The sequence below is a fragment of the Prionailurus bengalensis genome, chromosome D4 (assembly GCF_016509475.1).
Source record: "Prionailurus bengalensis isolate Pbe53 chromosome D4, Fcat_Pben_1.1_paternal_pri, whole genome shotgun sequence".
NCBI lineage: Eukaryota > Metazoa > Chordata > Mammalia > Carnivora > Felidae > Prionailurus > Prionailurus bengalensis.
In genome coordinates, this window is record NC_057359.1 from 3,389,239 (window position 1) to 3,403,856 (window position 14,618).

The following is a 14,618-nucleotide window of genomic DNA, read 5'->3' on the forward strand; positions in this document are numbered from 1 at the left end:
CAGGTATGCAAGACCGGTTCAACAGCTGAAAATCAACTAATGTGATCCACCCCATCAACAGGCTTAAAAACAAAAAAGTCACATAATCGCAGCAATCGACGAAGCAAAAGCCTTTAACAAAATCTAGCACGCATCCATGAAAAAAACTCTCAGCAAAGTGGGAACAGTGGGGAGGTTCCTCGGCTTGCTTATCATCTACAAGATGCCTTTACCCAACATCATGCTTCATGGTGAGAAACTTCAGTTCTTCCTGTCAAAATCAGGACCAAGGCAAGGAAGTTCCCTCTCACCACACATTTCCAGTGTGGTACTGGAAGTCTTAGCTAGTACAAGAAGACACGGGAAGGAAACCCTAGTGGTTTAGAACAAGATGTATTTATTAGATCAGTTTCCATGGGAGAGGGACGCAGGCTGGATGGTCTGTTCGGGGTCTCTCAAGGTCGCTGTGGACTCGTGCTGGCCCACACAGCTGCCCCAGCTGGGCGGTGTCCTTTTCTGGAGCCCAGGGTCCCTCTTCTGCCCATGTGGTTGTTGGAAGAATTAAGCTCCTAGCAGTTGTAGGCCTATTCACACTCAGAATCTCTCCGCCTTCAGGGTGGGCTCCGTCCTTTTCAGGCTCACCTGTTTAGGTCAGACCCACCTGGATCGTCTCCTTTTTGATGAACTCCAAGTCAACGGATTAGAAATCTAATCACGAGCGATGCGTGGGCGTCATTTTAAAATTGTGCCTGCCACCGTATGTGTTTCTCATAACCACGCAAGGCAAGAAATTCACCACAGCCGAATGAAAGAGGCTCTGGAGCCTAGTAGTTTAAAGGTTCTGCTCTGGAATCAGCCGGCTTGGGGAGGTATTGCTGAGCTATCGGAGGAAGTTACGCATCCTCCCCGGCTCTCCTATGTCTACGATGCGGACAAACACCCATGCCCTGGATTTCGTGGGGTCCCAGAGAGCCCTTACCGAGCTCATCCATGTGAAGTCTGGCTGGTGCTTTGCACCCGCTGAGTCAGAGCGAACGAGCATCTCTCACGACTGTTTCCTCAGCGGCCGCAGGGTCGCGGCAGCAGGTGCAAGGTTATCTTGTGCACGCAAATCCCACCACCATGTTGTGCTGGGAAGGAGCCAAAGACCTTACGGGGCTTGGGATGGGAATTCCATAAGCCAAGCACACCCTGCAGGAGGGCCTGAGGGGTGAGGCACAGCAAGGGTTCAGGGACCCAACAGCCCCTTGTACATGGCCGAATCGTCAGCCAAACTGGGCTGGGTGGAGCGTTAGTCATGGGACGGGGGCCAACGTGGCATGGCGAACACACGCATGTGAGGCTGCTCCTGTCCCCACTGCCGGCTTTGTGCTTTGAACAGGGACGACTGGTGGCTCTTCTGGGGCCAGCGGGGCTGAATCTTGTCTCCAGATTTCCCGGGCTCTCCTCCTGCATCTCCTACCCTTCCCGCACCAGGCCTGACAGGAGTGACTTAAGCTGCTTTCCTTCTGAGAAACAAGTTACATAAACCCCACTCCCTGTATGGCCCCATGCGGGTTGAGTTACTTAAAAGCTCTGCTTTGAGTCAATCAAAACAGGGCCCGCCCGGGAGGGCGCTCATTAGCGGATGCTGGAGCAGCAACTTCTGATGTTAATTACTGTTATTGGGATGTGTTCATTAAGAGTGGTGAGAATTATTTTGCAAGAGGCAGTGTTTATTAAAATGCAAATTGTCCCATGCCAGCCTCTTCCCTTCCAGCTTTGGAAATCAAATAGAATTCTGGAGCGCGTGTTTATTTTAAGACAACTTTTCCCACCAACCTAGCCTGTGGCTTGCAGGTGAGGTCTTGGGATGCCTTATGCCTTTTGGCAGTGGGAGCTCTTTCGTTCTGATTTACCCTTTGAAAATGAAGTACCAGCAAGTAAGGCATTCAGACCAGTTCCGGCCAGAATAGGGAACACTTATCTCTGACGTCCAGACCCGTGCCGGCCCCCGTGGCTGCCACCAGCCACATGTGGTTACTGAGCGCCTGAAATGTGGCTGGTCCAATCGACACGTGTTCTGTGGGTCAGATACACACCGAGATTCAAAGACTTACTGTAGAAAAAAGACAGTGAAAATTAATGCATTAGTGGTATTTTTTTTTTTTGAGGGAGTTTTAAGGGGGGTCGGTACTGATTACGTGTTGGAATTATAATATTTTGGCCTCATTGCATAGAATTGCTTTCCTTGTGAAATTTCCCTGTGTTGCTCTTTGTGTTATAAACGTGGCTTCTAGAAAGTTGATGATTACACCTGTATCTCATTTGCTCGTCCTGTGGCCCAGGGCTGTTCCCGATGGAGCGAGGGTCCTGGTTCGACCTATGCCTTCTTGTTGAGAATAACCTCCTTCCCGGGCTCTCTGCCTCCCGCATGGCCGCCCGCAGCCCTCCCACCCCCGGACCAGAGGGCTCCCGCTGGCACAGCGTCGGGGTCACGCTGTATGACTGCCGTCGTCCGGGCCCGTGCCTGCTTGCCTGCTGCACCTTCTCGCCTGCCAGCCACCTCTGTGTCCTGGCCCCAGAGCCCCGCCACGCCTGTGGTTTTCCCAGCCACCTCGTGCACCTCCATCATCAAGGCTCCCGTGACCCCTTGTCCTTCCCCCAGACCGCCTCCCTCTACGCCTCCCCTGTGTCCTCGATGCCCCTGCGTGCGGACAGACTCAGGGGCTCCCTCTCTTGTCCTGACACGTCCTTATGACCCAGGGACCCTGCATCGAAACCCTCTGCTCCCCGCCATCTCCTCTGGCCGCTCCTCTAGGGAAGGGCGCCGTATCTTTTCATCTGTGTCTGCGTGTCAAGCCGTAAATATTTGTCAAACACAGTGGAGGGGCCGGAGGGGAGAGCCCTTGGTGCTCACGTTACGTGTCTGTACCCACGGCGTGCAGCAGCAGCTGGGTCCCTGCAGGCTTTGTTTTTATTTTTATGTTTAATCATGACTTTCTTAATAGCAATGGAAACCAGGGTGGGGAGTGAACCCAGTGGCATTCTTTGCAGGTGGGAAGGAGCCCCAGGTGCTTCCTCCTCCCTCTCCAGCCGTCCGGTGTCCCTCGGGTCACGCCGGCTGGCGGTGGGGGGACACTTGGCGTTAGGGCGGGTTAAGCTGGGGCACCCGGCGCCCCTTAGCCACCTTCTGGGACGGCCGTCCCGAGAACAGAAAGCTCAGAGGGCGATTGGCCGTTGGCCCGTTTTCCCAAGAGATAGAAATCTCCGTTGTGCCACGTAGGCCAGCGTCTGTGTGGTTTAGTGGCCAGTCTGTCTGGGGTTGTTGAGGCCACGTTGCCTCACCGCACGGCTCCCTGGGGCTCCCCCACGTGAGGAGGCGTCAGCTCCCGGCGGCGGCTTGGGCCCCATTTGCCCTCCCTGTGCTGGAGCCCTGGGCCGGGCTCCCGGAGCAGGTCAGCCACGCGGACAGGGTTCTTGGTTCGGGGATGCGCCCCTCCAGAATGCTCCTATGTGGAAAGCTAAGTGAGCAACCTGCTGGTTGTGGCCCATTCCGACCCCGAGAAGGGGGCTCCCTGGGGACTGGCTCTCGGTCCCTACGAGGCATCAGCCGATATTACTCCACTGAAAAGTCTTTGCTCTGTAATGTGCTCGGCTCTTGGGTTTTCGGGAACGCACATTTTGGTAGATGGAGACCCGGCTTTCCTTTGGTCAAAAGAGCAGAGAAAATCTGGCCTGTCCGGCAACCCAAACCCAAACCATACGCAGAGTGGACTCTCTCACTTACCCGCCACACTACCAGGACGCGGCGCGTGGAAAGCCGCAGGGTGGGGAAGACAGGTGTCGCGCAGTCGGGCAGGTGGGGCTGTGGGGGGCGAGCTAGAGGCTCGGGCACCGCGGGCCTTGTCCTGGCTTTGGCCAGCCCAGCTCTCCCCGGGGGGTCGCTGCCCACAGGGCCTCACCGCGGCGTCACTGCGGGGCCGCCCATCACCATGAGGCAGTCCTCCATCAGGCACGCTCGAGGTTGCTTTTTGCTCAGCGGGACCAGGTTTGGAACTTGAAGATCTACCTACTTTTCCTCTGAGGGATCCAGGTGATTGTGAGGCTGTGGGTCGGGCCACTGGGCAGCCCGGTCTAAGACCTCCACGGCCCTACGCCCAGCCACCCTCCTTCCCCTGCAGCTCCCAGGGGGACGGATGGGAGCCCCAGCAGGCCCTGCAGCCAGGGGCCCCGGGCAGGCGTGGTCTTAGAGCCGAGTACACAGCAAGCATACCTGCTACTCCTTCGGAGTCTCTATGACTCAGGTTTTCCAGGGTTTCCTTGTCTTTTTTTTTTTTTATAAAACATTTTATTTATTTTTGAGAGAGAGAGAGAGTGTGAGCAGGGGAGGGGCAGAAAGAGAGAGAGACAGAGGATCTGAAGTGGATTCTGCACTGACTGTAGCGAGGCCGATGTGAAGCTCGAACTCACGGACCGCGAGATCATGACCTGAGCCGAAGTCGGACGCTTAACCGGCTGACCCACCCAGGTGCCCCATGGACTGATTGCGTTTTAAACAGGCTGCTGGTTTTCGGACTTCTGTCCTTGTGACATCAGAGTGTCCCCAGTCGCCAAGTGTCTGGTTCAAACAGGCGATCTGCTGTGCTGTCTTGGTAAATTGGAACGCCCAGCCCGATTTCTTCCTCCTGTAAGCTGAACGGATGGCGGCCAGCACGTCGAATGGAGGTGCTCGCCTCCGGGCCAGAGGCAGGCTCTGTTCTGTTTTCATTTCGGGACTAGCCAGGTGGATGTATTAGCATGTCTGTGTTTACGCTGAGGTTGGAAGTTTGGGCGGGAGCGAAATGATATCATGTTTAAGATGTAATTATTAATCTCACCACGGCCGATAATAGTCGCAACACAATATTTTCGCATGCCTTATCTCCCCGGATCACGCCGAAAGCCCGATGGGGGCCGGTGTTTTTGTTTATTGATGAGGATCCCAGTTCTCAGAGAACCGAAGTGACCTTTTCAAGGTCGCTCGACTGCCAGGCTTACGACCCGGGTGTTCAAGCTGGAAACTGTTCACTTCATCACGTCTGTGCCTTTACGGACGTGTCGGTGACCGTTTTGTGGTGACTCCCACAAGCAGAAGTCAAGAACGCAGTGGTCTAAACATTTAAAGCCAGCAAGTTTACAAAACAGCTAGTATTTTTTTTTTTTTACCTTAAACAGTTCCTCGAATAAAGATGGTTAGTGTTATTCCACATCGACGGGCCTCAGTCTTCATTTCCGCGGACTTCTGGAGTCAGCCGTCACCATTTATTCCTTTAAGAGCAACCTCCGCATTTTACACAAGTTCCTTCTGAGAGCGAAGAAACCTGCCTGACACGCCCAAATAATCATAAAGATCAAGGTTTCCCAGACTCACCCTCAACAACTGTGTGTATGAAAAAGTCTTCAAGTGTCTTATCTTTAAAAAAAAAATTCTCTATCAGCGGCTTTAAATTTAGTTGAAACTCACCTCCCCCCCACCCCGAACCCAGGCTGCTTTTTATGGGGGTTGATGTTCCTCTAAAAGGGTTTCAGCTTGCTCCACGACCCAGAAGGGCATCTGTTAGAAAGGACTCCGTTAACTCACAGATCTGGCTGAAATACAGAGGGATGTCCCCTGCGTTCCTCACCACTGTTGCTGCAAGGCCGTGGGGACGGGACGCCCTCTGTGTCTGGTTATCCCGATGAGGTTTTCACTGTGTCCTTCAGGTCAGTGCTCCTGGCTGGGCTTCAGAGAAGGATCCATGTCGGGGCGGGAAGCTCTCACCAGCCTAGGCTCCTTTATCAATAGCTGAGACACCAGAAGAAAGAGTGAAGGGCAGGACATGGGGTCACAGCGAGCCCAGTGAGCTGGCAGCATCTGTGGTCAGCCAATCACTTGTGAAGCTTCCGGTAAACTTGTCCCAGGATGCTCCCCTGCTGGGATGCTCCCCACCCCAGGATGCTCCCCTGATGGGAGGCTCCTCTGCCCCAGGATGTTCCCCAGACCCAGGATGCTCCTTACCCCAGGATGCTCCCCTGCTGGGATGCTCCTCTGCCCCAGGATGCTCCCCTACCCCAGGATGCTCCCTACCCCAGGATGCTCCCCTGCTAGGGTTGGAATGCTTACCTCACGGGAGTGAGGCGCTTTTTTCTAAGGGTCTGATATCAAGCATTTTGCAGAAGTAAGCCAGAATCATCAATAATAGGGGACAACAGACTGAAGTATAAGAGTTCTACTGGATTTTATTATTTTATTTATTTGAACCTTCTCTCTTTTCCTCTTGGTAACAGTAGCTAAAGTTTTATCTATCTATCTATCTATCTATTTATTTATTTATTTAGTAAAGCAGCTCTTAGTTTCATTAATTCTTTCTATGGTCTTCTTAGTGTCCATTTCATTGAGTTTTGCTACTTCTTTCCTGCTACTAACTTCGTTCTCTTTCCAGTTTCTTCAGATATAAAGGGAACCCTCCAGCACTGTTGTTGGGAATGCAAACTGGTGCAGCCACCTCAGAAAAGAGTATGGAGTCTCCTCCAAAATTAGCAAGACAGCCACCCTACGACCCAGCAATTCCACTCCTGGGAATAGATCCAAAGGAAATGAAATCAGGATCTGGAAGAGAGTCCTGAACCCCATGTTCACTGTGGCAGCATTCACAGCAGAAGGTACGGAAGAAGCCCGCGTGTCCGTCCACAGATGAGTGGATAAAGACGGTGTGGCGTGCGTTCAAGGGAATATTACTCAGCCCCGAGAGAGAAGGAAATCCTGCTGTCTGCCACAACACGCATGGACCTTGAGGGCATTATGTTAAGTGAAATACGCCAGAGAGAGACAAATGTTGCACGGTATCACTTATATGTGGCTCTTGAGGTTGGTAAAAAGGTGCAAAGTGTCAGCTGAAAGATGAGTGAGACCTGAGGATCTAATGTATGTGATGGGGACTGTAGTTGAGAACATTGTGTTGTGTGATTGAAATGCTCACGAGAGTAAAACTTAAATGGTCTCGCCAAAAGGAAAGTATGTATATAGGTGAGGTGGTGAATGTGCTAATTAACTAGATGGAAGGATCCTGTCATTATGTATACAGGCTCCAAATCATCACGATGTGCACTTGAAGCATCTTACAATTTTATTTGTTACTTACACCTAAATAAAGCTGAAAATAAAGTGAAATAAATGCTCACGTACATTTCGAGCATAAGAAAGAAATAAAAGAATCAATAAAAATGCAACAAAAACAGAAAGACAGCCGAAGACGTCTACTCAAAAAGAGAGAGAGAGGGAGAGAGAAGGATGGAGAGAGAGACAAGAGAGAGGGAGAGAGAGAGAGGCAGAAAGAGGAGAGATGGGGAGAAAACGATCCACAAGACTCAGTCCTCACTTTGGATCGTCGGGATTGAGGACACGGCGTGGAGGGCAATGCCTGCCCCGGGCCCGTGAGGAAAGGGGACCAGAAATGAGCACGGCTGGTGAAACGCACACGTGCACACATGTGCACACGCATCCTCATGCACAGAGGCCTACAAATTCACACACGCGTTTGCCCACGCAGAACTCACAGCCCCCACAGATACGCCTTACACACCCAATTGGGAAAGCGGATTTTTGGATTGGGCTCGTAAACTGTTCAAGCAGGAGCTCACCTAGATGCTCGCGCGGGGGGGGCCTCAGTCCTCTGCACAGCGTGGGCTTTCCAGACGTGGCTAAGCTGGTCTGCGAGCACAGGGTTGAAACCCATTCAGGTAACTCCGTATGTTTTAACGTGCCTCTCTCCGCGGAAGTCCGTATTGGGTGGCACGGATGGCTGACCCTTCCCTGGAGCGGCCTGGCCGCGCTGGGCCTTCATACGCCCCGGCTGGGCCCTCCCTTCTCGAGGGCACCCCTTGAGGCTCCTGGTGCTGGGTCCCCGTCTCTGCCTGCCCCCCAGGATCCCCACCAGCGTGCAGGTGGATGGAATCCCGACAGCCGACTTGCTGTCCTGTTGAAGTTGCTTGTCCCCACCCGAGTGAGGCTGGAGCTGACCCTGAGATGCACGAAGAGAGTGTCGCCGATGAGCATCCGGAAGGGCAAAGTCGTCAGGCGCTCAAAGGGCTTTCGGGGTGGGGACCGTCGAGGGGGGCTAGGCAGAGGCGGGGGCATGTCCCAGAGACACAGTTCCGGGGGTTCCTGCCGGAGGAACAGAGGCCCATGGGCCTGAATTACAGGCTGTAGGACGGGAACCCACATGCCCCCCTTCCCTCTTGGTTTGACAAGCGGTGTGCCCCTCACAGGTCGCGAGGCATCTCTACTTGCCCCGTGAATGTCTGTGAAGGAGCAGGGAGGGGACAGAGTCACTGCTTCCTGACACTCACGAATTCTGTCCCTCTGTTAGGGCTTGTTACGGTGTTCTTTCAAAGCCACCTGCCACACGCAAACAAACAGGATCACCCTCCCCTCGATGACACAGTGCGGAGCATAATGGCAGGAATATACGAAGGGTGACCGGATCTCGCAGATCAGTTTCGTGGGGCTAGTGAGAACTGGCAGGGATTCGGGCAGCCTGCTGCCAGCTCCCGTGCTACAGACAAGCGGAGTCTGCTTGGTGTCGTAACCGCACAAAAGATCGGCGCTAAACAGACTGATGGATACACAGACGAATGCAGAAACACATACGTACAGGTACGCACGCACTTTTTTAAGTTGACGTCGCACGGAGCTAAGGATAGCTGCGGTGAGATTTCTGGAAAGATTCTAGAAGTTCACAAGGGTTGTGGAGGGCGTGCCGGCCTCGTTCCCGGTGGGCACTGGCCGCCAGCACAGCCCCGGCCGCCTGCAGACCGCTGGTGCGCTCAGGGGCTCAGGACGGCTCACACGCGCCCCTCATGACATTTACAGTCGCTGAGTTAAGTCACCTGCCGTAACCCACCCTTCTCGCCACCCTGGCACCAATAGGGGCTTCTACAGGGAGTCTGGGGACCCAACTAGATTCCAACCCGGAGTGTGGGTTCTCAGGAACGTCTCTGGAAACATATGGTGACGACACCCGCAGGAGGTCCAGCCAGAGGACAAAGCAGGGGCGATTCTCCTGCTTGTGTCTCTCCTCGGGGCGGGTGGGGACGTCATTCTTCATGCCCAAATTAGTGTTCCCCAAGATGGCCGGATTGATTCTGGGACAGAAAATTATTCTGAAGGTCTAGAGTATAACTGAGCGATTGAACAACGGTCTTCTGGAGTACGGTCGTGAACTTCCCACGGGCCCTATGATTTCTTGCTTGGACTGTTGCAACAGCCTCCTGGCCGCCGTCCCGCCTGCCCGGTCACCCTGACACCCACCCCACGGAGAGGAGACAGCTGCACAGGCCATAAAGGGAATATTAATCCCACACTTGTAGGAAGCAGTGGGGCTGACTTTATTCCAGGGAACCCACAGAAGGGGTTTTACGGTGGGCTCTGTTCATAGTATAACAAGAAGGGGGATGTGTAGCCGAGAAGCAGGGTGGGGGTTGGGGGAAGCGTCGGGGCTAAGGGGGATTCTGGTTGAAGGGACCTAACAGGATTCCTGCTGAAGGCAGGCCAGGTGATCAGACATCCCCAGGGTGCAGGGGGATGAGGGACCAGTTCAGGTAACCCGGTGACTAGACCTCGGGGGTGCGAGCTTTCTGGCTAAAATGGCTCAGCAGGATTCTTGCCAAGTTTGGACAGCGCAGAGCCCCCTAGTGGTCACGAGGCGCTCAGAGGCGCCCGAGCACAGTTTGGGCAGAGTCGCCTTGACCCTCCACTTGACTTTGAGAATCCCATTTGCCACCCACGAGGGAAGGGACAGCCGCGTGGAGCAAGCTGTTGTCAGGACTCTGGGACGTTCAGGCTGCAATTGAAAACAAAGGGCCCACACCCTCTAAGAGAGGGTGGGCTTCCCAGGGGGTCCCCTGGACCTGTCCTGCAGCCTCCGCTCCCTGTGACAAGGGTGTGGAGGTCCCGAAGGGGTGCAGAGTGGTTTTCCTTCCCAGGGTGTGTTCGCCCCGGTGAGTGCCAAACGGGGGGGGGGCGGGGAGGGACTTTTGAGAGGATCCCCGGAAAGCAGGGTGTATGCACCCCTTGGCCGGTGCCTGCCCCTGGCTGTTGGAAGCTCAGACTCGACGGCTAGCTCCAGGTTTCCTGAAGGCAGATTGGGAGACTGAGCAAACGTGGGTGCATGGGTGGGGGCCCACGAGAGGTGTGCCGGGAGAAACCACCGAAGAGCAGGGGACAGCCCCATGCAGTCCTTGACTCTGCTGGGGTCACAGGGACGTAGGGTTGTCTTTTGCAAACCTGAGGGAACATCAGCTCAAATCCAGAGAGACAGAGAGGACAACGGTGGGTGCAGGGGGCTGCGGGAGGGGCCCTGCAGGGGTGGGGAGTGGCTGTTCAGTGGGTAGGGAGATTCAGTTTGGGAAGATGGAAAAGTTCTGGAGATGGTTGGAGGTGATGGTTGCACAGCCTTGGGAATATACTTAACGGAAGGTGAAAAGTGTATTGATCTATACGCTTAGAAAGAGTTAAATGGAAATTTCATAGGACATATATTTTAGCATAATTAAAGGAAAAGAGAGACAGCATGTGGGCACCAATGTCCCACTGGAACACTGCCAGTGAGATAAAGAAAGATAAGGCGTCTCCCTCTCCACTGGGCTTTCTGTCCTGCCTGCCCCGGGACACCTGAACCACATAGGGAACATGCAAAAGGAAGAAGGTCAGGCCTGATCCCCTCCCCAGGGCGGGTTTTGAGGGTCGGTCCTGGAACCCCGGAGCTCCAGAACCCTGCTTGGAGTAAGAGGGGCTGAGGCTGAGAACAGAGCCTGGCCATCAACCAGGCGACTGACACCTGCAGGCTACCCTGACGGGCCTCAAAGCTGCCCCAGATCCCTTCTCGAATCTGAGGAAAGGGAGATTTTGACATGTGGGGTGCAAATCCATTTCACAACGTTGCCCTCCAAGTTACACAGATATGACTACCAAATTTCTCTTTTCTGTTCTCTTTTTTAATTTCACAACAAAAGAGAACCCAAAGTCAAAGGCAAAGATTAACTGGGAACAACACAACTCTGGCTAAAATAAAGGGTTCCTATCAGCAATGTGCCAGGAACTTTTGCAAAGTGAAAAGAAAAGTTAAATAATTTACAGAGAAGTGGGCAAAGCCTAGTAATAAATAATTCACAGAGGAATAAATGCAGATGATTGATAAACATATTTTTAAATTTTTTAATGTTCACTTAAAAAAATTTTTAATGTTTATTTATTTTTGAGAGACAGAGAGACAGAGCACAAGTGAGGGAGGGGCAGAGAGAGAGTGGGAGACGCGGAATCCAAAGCAGGCTCCAGGTCTGAGCTGTCAGCACAGAGCACGACGTGGGGCTCGAACTCACAAACCGTGAGATCGTGACCTGAGCCGAAGTCAGAGGTTTAACTGACTGAGCCACCCAGGCGCCCCATTTAATGTTCATTTTTGAGAGTGAGAGACAGAGCGTGAGCAGGGGAGGGGCAGAGAGAGAGAGAGAGAGACAGAATCTGAAGAAGGCTCCAGCCTCTGAGCTGTCAACACAGAACCCGACGCGGGGCTCGAACCCACGAGCTGTGAGATCGCCACCTGAGCCGAAGTCAGATGCTCAACTGACTGAGCCACCCGGGCGCCCTGATAAACATAATTTTAAAAATGCCAGCCCTCACATTGGAGGCATGGCAAACCAAATGAGAGTAAGGAAATCATCTTTTGCCCATCTTCTTGGCAAAAATTATGTGAACGACAGCCATTGTTGGTGAGGATATAAAGAAAAGAACATTTCACACATTTTTCTCTGTTATATAGTGACACACACTCTCTTTCATATAGTCGTCCCATTTCTGCTCCCTATTACACAGCAACAAACCCATTTGCACACCGTCATAGGTATAATGATATCGCAGCACAAAACCACAAATCCTTCTAAAGGGAAACGTTTGGGTAAATTGGCTGCGTACCTTCTAGGGAACAGTATTCAGATAATAAAATATTGTGTTAGAGCTAGTTTTATTGCATTATAGGGATGTCCATGTTGTGAAGTAAGGAGAGAAGTTGCATAGATAGATGATAGATAGATAGATAGATAGAGGATAGATGTATTTGTCACGATCCCTTGTTTACAGCCTCAGCACACACGTGGCATCCGGGTATGTCTGTACATGTCTGTAAGTGAGGGGCTGGGCACACTGAAAGGTGTGTAAGTTGTGTACCAGGCTGTTCACACTGGTTCCACGACAGTGTTAGAAGAAGAGAGGGGAAAGAGACAAGAAATCAAGGGACTGAAACCAAGTGGGGGATGTAAATATGTGTCAAGCAAAACTTCTGATTGCAGGGAGTCCGTTTGGCAGATTTCTTTACATAAACAAAAACGAATTTGCGCCGTAGAGCAAGATACAAGAAAAGGAGGAAAAAACATTGATTTGATTAAAGAATAAATGTGCGGACTTCTAAGGCCTACATTTTTTTTTAAATTAAATTTATTTTGGATAAATTTTAATTTTTTTTTTCAACGTTTATTTATTTTTGGGACAGAGAAAGACAGAGCATGAACGGGGGAGGGGCAGAGAGAGAGGGAGACACAGAATCGGAAACAGGCTCCAGGCTCCGAGCCATCAGCCCAGAGCCCGACGCGGGGCTCGAACTCACGGACCGCAAGATCGTGACCTGGCTGAAGTCGGACGCTCAACCGACTGCGCCACCCAGGCGCCCCTATTTTGGATAAATTTTAGATTTAACAAGCAAGTTCCAAAAATATTAGAGTTCCCATAGCATGCCCTTTACGGAGTCCTTCGTTGTTAATATCTTCCATGATCACAGTGTAGTTGTCAGAACTAAGGAATTGACCTTGGCGCGTGACTATTAACTAAACTGAGGATCTTACTTGGAATAAACCACGTTTTCTATAAAAATGGACTTTCAGTCCCCAGGTCCCAGGCTAGGCAAGCACACCGCATTTTGTCAGGTTACCATGGCTTTTTTTTTCTTTAACATGAAATTTATTGTCAAATTGGTTTCCATACAACCCCAGTGCTCATCCCAACAGGTGCCCTCCTCAATGCCCCTCCCCCACCCTCCCCTCCCTCCCATCCCCCATCAACCCTCAGTTTGTTCTCAGTTTTTAAGGGTCTCTCATGGTTTGCCTCCTTCCCTCTCTATAACTTTTTTTTCCCCTTCCCCTCCCCCATGGTCTTCTGTTAAGTGTCTCAGGATCCACTTATGAGTGAAAACATATGGTATCTGTCTTTCTCTGTATGGCTTATTTCACTTAGTACAACACTCTCCAGTTCCATCCACATTGCTACAAAGGGCCATATTTCGTTCTTTCTCATTGCCACATAGTATTCCATTGGGTACCATGGCTTTTTAAGACTTACCTGGGCTGTGAGGTCATAGCAGCCTCTCCATGCTCTTTGGTCTTCAGGGCTCCGTCACTACTTTGGTCTATGTTTGTGACAAAGCAGAAAAGTGGTTTCGACTGCCTCACCATGTTTTTCCAAGACACAGAAGGTCATTCTTCATGTGCCTCAGTCTCCCTTTCTAAGGGGGTCTGTCTCACCACCCACCTTTGTGGTTATTCAGTGTGCTCGTGTCAGTTCCAGATCGATCTGAAAGGCCTTTGTCCGTTTCCTGCGAGGTTTTGGGCCAAGTCTTCCAAGAGCTGCTGATTGCTGTCAGTCTCTCCCATGCTGAGCCATCCCCTCTTTCTGAAAAGTTCGACCCAGCCCTGTGCCCCCAGCCGGGCGTAGCTCAGTGCCTTGGACCTCAGGTGAGGGATCTATTAAAAGAAGGAAAAGAAGGAGGAAGAGAAAAGTCAAGTCAAGCCCATCTTCCAAGTAGTAGCCTTGTTGCTATTATTTCTGGGTCCTCAGTGAGGACTAGAGGGGCACTCGGCGCCCCCAAGGTAGGGGCGCCTCGGTGGCTCAGTCAGTTAGGCGTCCGGCTTCGGCCCAGGTCATGATCTCATGGTTTGTGAGCTCCCGCCCCGCGTCGGGCTCTGTGCTGATGGCTCGGAGCCTGGAGCCTGCTTCGGATCCTCTGTCTCCCTCGCTCTCTGCCCCTCCCCCACTCATGCTCTCTGTCTCTCTCTGTCTCTCTCTCAAAATTAAACATTAAAAAAAGGTCAGTTTTATGTCATGCATATTTTAGCACAATTAAAAAAAGAAAAAACAAGTGTCTGAAAATAATCTTTGGAGACCAGTCTGCACAGCGTCGGAGCGCTCTCTTGTCCTCGGCGATTGAGAGCGGAAACTCCATCAAAGTCTGTTAGGTGCGTGCTGCCCGGTGACCGGAGACACACGGGGGCCCCTGGTGACTGGTGTGCTTTCATTTGTGCTGTGACCACAGAGAGGAAGTGACAGAAGTGACAGCCAACAAGGGGGGGGAGAAAGTCCATGAGAAGGACGAACTGGAGTGCGGAGTCTGGGAAGACAATGCAGGAAGAGCCAGTGGCCAGGTCCTGGGTGCTCGGCCCCGGCCGCCGCCTCTTTGCCTGGATGAGTGAGGACACGTTCCATCATCAGCCTGCCGGCACAATCGTCCCCCGAGGCTTCGGAGAAAGGCAGTGGGGTGATTCACCCAGAAACCCTACGGCGTCCTGTGGGCACGCGCACATCAACGCATCAGCAC